This window comes from Chinchilla lanigera, unplaced genomic scaffold (assembly GCF_000276665.1).
Source record: "Chinchilla lanigera isolate Chin_1 unplaced genomic scaffold, ChiLan1.0 scaffold00006, whole genome shotgun sequence".
NCBI lineage: Eukaryota > Metazoa > Chordata > Mammalia > Rodentia > Chinchillidae > Chinchilla > Chinchilla lanigera.
In genome coordinates this window covers 15,961,942-15,970,526 of record NW_004955407.1, presented here as the reverse complement: position 1 = coordinate 15,970,526, position 8,585 = coordinate 15,961,942, and positions in this window count along the sequence as shown.

The following is an 8,585-nucleotide window of genomic DNA, read 5'->3' as shown; positions in this document are numbered from 1 at the left end:
TTTGTAAAGATTAACAAGTGAGGAAAGCTAGAACAGAACCTGAATCTAATTAAGGATCTCACTCCCCTCTCTCCTAAGATTTTTGTCCCCAAATAGTCCTCAGTTTTATTTCTTTTCAAGTTTTATTTTTTCCCTTTCCAATACCATTCTTTCCTTTGTTTATTTTCTCTACCATTTTAGAGAGATTCCTTAACAAGTAATAACTATGCGACATTCAGTGCAGTTGTAAATTTGTCATTGCTACAAAAAAGAAAATTTTGTGTGTTTATAAAGCAAAAAAAAAAAAAAAATCAATGAAAGTATGAACCAAGAAAGCACAGAAGGTAGTAACCAAATTTAGATGTTTATCATGGAATGATCATTATAATCCATCTGCTATAATTCCACAGAACAGAGTAGGAGTAATTGGTAAGTTTCTTCTTATTTTATAGATTTGAGCATGTAAGGCACACAACACCAATTTTAGTTGCTAACTGTCGGCTAACTGGATGCTAGGACCTCTTGGGCCATGCAGATAGCCTTTATAGAGCTTTGCGATGTAACTAATATAATATATATCCCAGGATTTCACAAGGCACATTTCATTAAAATGTGTTACACAACAAATTAAAATTTAAACAAGGAAAATAATGTGTTTTTGCAAGTTCCTGGGTAAAATTAGTCACCCATCTTACTAGTCTTTGAATACCTTTTTCTCCTTGAAGTATAAGGACTGTTTTATCCTAGATATGTGATCTTGAAAATATATGAATTTTAGGTCTAAGAAAAAAGTGCTCTTGCTATTGGAACGTTCCTTACATACATGCTTTTTTGGATGCTAGATGTCTTAGTTTAGCCACTAGGATGTGAGTCAGGTCTCCACTAACTACAGCATCTGGTCTGGTCACATCTGGGTCGCTTCTCAATGAAAGTGGCTGTGAGGAGAACTTGGCTAAGTTGTGTGATTGGGAAATTAGGCTTGAACTTGCTCTACTTGAGGCTGACCCAAGATGTAAAACAGGAGATGTAGAAAGTCACTCACAGTTTTGAATTATGTGTTGTAAATAGGGCCTTCCTATTCATTACAGAGGAATACAGGTTCTTCTCTATCATGAGATGACAAATGGGTGCTGTTGTGTGGAGCATTTCATTTATTCAGTTTGAGAGTTGGGTTAGGGAAGTATTGTGATAAAAGAATTAGTCCTCTAAGTAACTAAGGGCCAACTTGGAACATGGGTTCAATGAAAAAGCATGGGGAGATCGTTAGATATACGCTCCATGGTTCATGGTCATTCTGGTCAAACCATGTTTGTTTCTCCTTTGTAATCGAGAATATGATTTCTCCTTTCTGTGTGTCATTCTGTGAGTGAGTGTTGGGTTGAGGAAAAGTTGTGACTCTTGGGGATAGACAGAGTCTAGCAAAGTGGAAAATCAATTGCAAGACACAGAAGTGTGACTCTGTAGACCGGGCCAGCAGGCTGGAGAAGAGAAAAGAAGGAGCAAAGAGGCCAAATAACCTCAGTGCTTTCTCTATCTAACGTGGGTGAAATTGTCGGCAGCACTTATAAATATTTAATCAGCAGCTTTTTAGAGTACAACTTCTAATAGATACCTTCAGTGCTTCAGTCCCCATATAAAAGACCTAGACAGATTTTAGTCACAATCAATTATTAATTGATTCAACAAATAGATATTAAATTCAAGGCATACTCCTAAACTATGCAAGAAATTAAAAGAAAAAAAGAAACAGGTCACTGCTTCTGTTTCATTAGATGCTAAAACTCCCGTCTGACTTGAATTGAGATCCCACACCACGTGCCTGTGATCCTGTTAGAACTGGGTCTCTGCTTGTGATGTGTTTCTTGTTCTTCCCATTTGGCCTCCTCCCCTCCTTTGCCATGGCTCACCCACGTGTGGGGAGACCTTCCTCACCATAACACCTGTCCAGTTCTTTGCTGTTTTTCAAATGATTAAAATGCAGGAGAATGCAGTTTTAATCATCAGACTGGGGCCAGTTATTGGATGAAATTATCTTTAGTCAAAACCCTTTTGAAAAACAAAACTGTTAATAGCCAAATCTTTGAAATTTTTTCTGTCTCTCATATATTGGGGCCTATACATGTTGCTTAATTTTTAGCCATTGCTATTATGACAGTCATGTAAGCAAATTCTAGTAGATGTCTATTATTATCTCCAATAACAAGTAATGCATTCGTTACTTAAATTCAGAGTAAATTTAAACTCCATACATAATGGGAAATCATATTTATCTACTGCTTTATGAAGAAGACACTAGATTGTAAAAGTTTTCAGATTGTCCAAGTCATTTTCAAAAATTTTACCATTTTAAAGGAAGGAAATTCTTTCATTTTACTTTAGACTTTAAAATTTATCAGTTACTATATACTAGTTAGACACAAATATTATTTGATATATTTAAATTTATTTTTTTACTTACAAAATTATCTGTGTGCTTTCATAGCGCTTCCACATTAAAAAAATCATAGCTTTTCCAAAAAAAAAAAGTGGTAATTTAAGAATTGGATTAAAAAACCAAATTACATGAATATATCATTTCAATTGTTCATAATGAATAAATTTCTTTTCTTTTATAATGGTTTGTTAACATTAAGAATAATCAGTCAACCTTGATTTTTATTTAATAGCATTTTCTGAAGTGAGCTTCAGTACTGAAAGAATCTAAACATTAAAACAGAAACATTAAACCTATTGGAAGATAAAATAGATAAAACACTTTAAAACATAGGTGCAGGAAAAGATTTTCTAAACAGATCCTTAGCTGCACAAGAAATAATAGCCATAATCTACAATGGGATTATTTCAGATGAAAATATTTGTACACTGCAAAAGAATCAACTAGTAGAGTGAAGAGACCAGCTATACATCGGAAAACAAAATTTGCCAGCTACTCTTCAGACAGAGAACTAATATCTAGACCATATAAAAACTCAAATTAAGCTTCCTAAAATTTAGGATGCACTCAAGAAATGGGCAAGCGGAAATACAGATTCTTCTCAGAGGGCTCATGCAAGGCTGTAAGAGTTGAGTCTAAGACACTAGACCCTTCTTCTTCTATGTAGAGCCCCTCCTAAATATAGAGATGCCATTTATATTAAAATGAAGTGAATTTGCTGTTAAAGAATAAAACATGCTATCATCTCTAACTTGCCAGGAAGTCACCAAATTGGTCACCAAACCGATGCATGTCCTTCACTGTGAATCTCTGTCACATTTAGGAAAATACCTGAACTGTATAATTTCAAATCTGTACCTCATGTTTAAGAGAATGAAGAGGTAACTTCAATTTCAGACAATGAGTTAAGTCCCAGGTAGGCCTTAAAAGTGACTATCTTAATGGAAATTTGTCCAGAAGATCGAATATTTCAAACCCTAGGTCATGTACTCTACGTTGCCTTCATGTGATACTTGGTAAATATGTGTCCTGAAGTCATATAGAATTCCATATAACCCTCTATCTCTACCACCTGTCTTTTAAATAGAAGTGGATGACAGTAATGATGATTTTCACAGAGTATGTGGATAATCAAAGATTTTAGTAGCAAAGCTCCTCTGGTCTGTAGGTTGTCAGAGTATCTATCCTAGAACAATGTCGATAATCCATTTCCCATTTTACTGTTTTAGAAAATTTTAAACTCAGAGATTTGCATTTTGATTTACACATGCTGTAAATTTAAAAATAATCATGCTTGTGCATATTTTACCTTTAATATAATAATGATACTCAAACCATACATGTGAAATAATTTTTGTCAAAAAGGTACTCATAGATAGCACTAGATTAAGAAATGCCTAGTGCAAAATGTATTCTTGTCACCTTTGGAAATTCTCTCAATTCACATATTTAATTTGTCCTGAGATAACTGTATGTAACTATGATTATTATTCCTGACAGTTAGAAATATTCATGTGATTAAAATTTATCAAATACAGTGTAAGCAAAAATACAATAAAGCAGAAGGATCCTACAAATATTATCCTAATTAGAACTGTTGATTTTCCCCAGGATCAAATATTCCCAAATCTGTCTTTATTTTTCAAATCCAGTTCATAGAAACATCTCATTATAATGAGTCAAAGGTCTATTTGATCATTAATGAGGTAATTTTAACACTTCCAAACAACAGTTTATAGCACAGCACATTTGTAATGAGTTTGAACTGCAAATTAATAAATTTCTGTTTAAATAATTAGAATAAAATATGAACATAATCAATTCACACTCCATACATACAACTAATTCCAGTTTGTCCCTAGAAGAAAGATTTGATTTCGAAGCCTCATTCTCAAAATGAGTTCTTAATAAGTTCTATCATCATTTTCTGTTTTAAGTGCTTCCTTTTTAAATTGTAGTTGGACACTACTACAGTGTGTGTGGAAAAAGAAACATTCGAGGTTAAAATATATGTTTAATGTTTAAATTAAAAAATGTACTACAAAAAGACACATTGCCAAGAATCCGGCTCAAGGACTCCCCCACGCACCCCACACACATACACATTCGTCAAATGAACTTATTGCATCAGTCTTACCATTTCCTCAAGCAGTACTGGAAGTCCTCTTTCTCGAGTTTCTGTATGAAATGAGATAAAAAAAATAAAGTACGTACTGCTGAGGGCCATCCAGGGGAAAGGCAGGCTGGTGAAAGTACTATGCCACTACCTCATCCATCTTATTCACCAATACGACACAGTGTGATTTCAGGTTCTTTAATAAACCCAAAATGACCATGAAAGATTAATGCTTTGAATCAGTTCAGGGTATCTAGGCATGTACCACAGTGAAACTAAAAACCCAGAAGAGTACTACTAGGACTGTTTCAGAAAGTGGCAGCAATTGCGGGATAAGTGCATTCAAAGTGAAAGAGAGCATTTTGGGAATGGCCAGGTGTCTTTTGCGGCAGTAAATTTTGAAAATTTAAATATTCACCATATTTTTCTATCCTGCCTTATATGTCATACCAAGAAACAGTTCCTCAAGGAGACCATTTTACCTTCATTTATATTCAAAATAATTATGTTTTTATAGTAAGGACAGAAATTCACAAACATTGTGAAACTAGGCAAACTTCCTTAGTGATATCTCTACATTACGTCTCTCTAATAGTTAGTTTTCAGGTATTCTCAAAGGAATGTGCATTATAATTATAAATGCAAAAACATAGCATATCTATAAAATTTAGACTATAAATCGTTTGAAAGTAATATGCTGAATTTATTATTAAAGCAATTTTATTGGTTCCCAGATTTACGATAGAGGAAATAAAATACTCTTGTGAAAACTTCCTAGCACTAAGTCCATTTAAGATCTATTTCACATGTCCTTAAGTTCTTCAAACTGTTACTGCCAGGACAAAAGAGGACCTGATAATAAAGTCATTCTTCTCCTCCTCCTGGGTGCACAGAACACTGTCTCCATAGCTGTTGGAATATCATCTTCTTGTCCCTTGGAGAGTATGTAAGTGTGGAGAGAAATGTTTGCTAATTTTTCTTTCTGCAATGTAGGGCTTCTATATTCAAAGATCAGTTAACAAATATTTATCTTTATTCCAATGTCTTTAAATTGCCAACTTGTGTCTACTTAGGTATTTTATTACAAAAAAGAAAACTAACAGTTTTTATAACCAACCATATTCCAAAACCTATCAGTAGGATTTGGTCTTTTAATTATTGCATTCATCCTCTCAACTAATGTTCTTGTTTATTTTTTAACTGTGGGACGAGAACATTTGGCATATTCAGTAGATTGCTGGAGATTTCATGGTGTGCAAAAGAAAGAAACCACAGGGGAATTCAGATTTGATGTTTCCAAGTTCATGCACCGTTGTATCTCAGTGCCGAATAGAAATGAAGGAAGCTAAACCCTACAGGAACAAGGGAAACACAATTTTTTTCCAAAAAATAAATTATCTTAAACTTTGAAAATAAAATGTGTAGTAAATCTTCTCTGGGGATTAGACTTCTGAGTAGTGCCGTGGGTATCAAGGTCATAGATCTAGTGACACAGTGATGTAGAGTGGGTATGAGTATCTAACCAAAAGTCTCCTTTACAATTTTCAAATTAGAAACAAATACATTTGATGAGCAGGCCATGAATCATTAACATTAGCCTCTGAAACGAGAATTATCAAAGAAATCTTAATATTTTAAGCCATGAAACCTTGCCTACATACTAAGAAGATTGTATTACACAGAGGACATATTTCTCCAGGCAGTCAGGTTAACAGTTCAGGCTTGTTCAATATTGTGAAATATGACAGCTAAAATTTGAAAGTTATTTTAACTTTGTACTTATTATAATTGGCCATTCTTTTTGTAGCTTGTGATTTGGTAGATATGGGGCGGGATCTGAGAGCAGTCACTTTTAACAATTTCACAAGTGATTCCAACGACAGGTCTGCAGTGTATATCTTCACACTATCTAGCCAAGAAACAGTCATGGTATGTAACAGCAACTTTTCGGTATGTACAATTTCATCTATCTCATTTTCTGAGCTGCTCTCCTACTTTAGTTATTCCCTTAAAATCATGAGCTGTCAATCCTTCTGAGTCCTGCAAACTGCTATCACGTTGTGATATCTGACGTTGTCCCTTACCCCACTGTCATAATCTCTTGCTGATTTGCCAGCCTAAATTACACTGGGAATCATTCTGTGGGGACTAAACGTTTTTGTTTTCTGTTATTTTGTTGAATAATGTTTTAAAATGACCAACACTGACTAGAACCAAATTATCTCCTTACCTTCATCTATTTTTGAGACAGTTGATGCATGGAGCAAATTGCAGTACCATATCGTTTTATCTCACATTGAATTTATCATTAGAAATCTCAGTGACACCTAGCAATTACACTACATATGCCCCAGTCTGTTTACTGTTGTATGTACTTATATAACAGTTTAGCACTATCTCCTATTTCTTAAACCTACTAAATCTCAGAAATCATCATTTTCCTCTTCATTCTTGATTTTTTTGGTTTTATTTTTCTTTTGGATCTTTCTGAGAGAGTGTCTCACAGTTCAGGCTGGCTTTGAGCTCACCTTGTAGCCCAGGCTGGCTTCGAACTCACGATGATCCTCCTGCCTCAGCCTCCCAAGTGCTGGGATTATAGCTGTGCACCACCCCATCTGGCTCCATTCTTGATTTTTTGAAAACATTGAATCAACCAGAACGAAGGTTTCATGACACATAAAATCATTTTTACTCGCTTTGCCATGTCTGTTTCCCTATTGTCTTGCCACTCACCTGTCATTCACCTGTGCACCACCTACTCCCTGTCTGGGCATTCTCTGATGTATGTTATTGTAAAGATGAAGAAAAATTAGAATATGATTAAAGTTACTTCTTACTGTAATGTAGACAGATTAGACTCAAGCCCATGAAGTCTGTTTAGAATCCATAGTGAAAAGTAGCATATTTAGAAGTAGAGATCCTAGTAGATAAGTGCTGGAAAGATCTTAGATACATCTGTTGATTGAAGAAACCAATTGTTTTACTTCTGATTCCTTTGAGGTAGATTTTTAGCAGTCTTTGTTAGACTAATTTAAGTCTATTCATGTTAGGGGGCTGACTAGGTTTTGGGATTTGAAGGATCGATGAACAAATACACCCATTCAGCAAGTAAAGATAAAAGACAGAACTTGCACATTATGTTAAGGAGATTTAATTTAAATCATGTTTGACCAAATGAAAATTTAGTGTTATCTGCTATCACATTATTTCTGATATGTATGGGAATGGGAAGAGTGGAAATAACCCAGAGTTTTCCTAGATTCCTACAGTTAATGGAAATTTATCAGCAACTCACTAAGAAATTTAGAAAGATAAGTCAGATGACATAGAAAATGGACTTCAATTCTTTGGTAAAATGTCAACTCTATGCAAGAATAAATTATAATTGTGTAAAGATAACTTTGTTATTCAAATTTGTCAGTGTATGCAGCAATATTTTATACAATATGTAGTTTTTGGACAGTATTATTTTGACCTATTGGGAATGTATTTATCAAAGTAGCTAAAACATTGTGAAAATCCTAAAATTTTAATCTAAGTAAAAACCAAATAACTTTGTGAAATTAATATGTTTGTACAAATATACATGCTCGACAACCACAATGTCACTGTGTATTATTTTTATTTTAGTTTATCATGCCAAATCTGTTTAAGACTAAGGATCAGAAATGAGTCTCAAGAGTATCTCAAACAGATGATTACATACATAATCCAATTTAAAAAGTCTTTCACAGTTGCTTCTTAAATATCACTCCCTGGTTCTGACTTTTATTATACTCTGAAAAATTATGTGCAGCTATTACAAAGTGGAATCTCATGTCTTTTTTGTTGTAAAAGTTCTACATTTTAATTGCTATGAAATGGTTAATATAAATGCATTGGTTAACAAAAGGAAACTTTAAACTTTATGCAGTAGATACTAATATATATTTTCAAAATTTGACAATCAGGTGCATATAGTATAAATTACATGCATTTTAGTACATCATAACATTTTTCAGGGTTTTTGTCTTTTGCTGGAGAATTCGTCTATCTTTTTAGTGATGTAAATCGCCC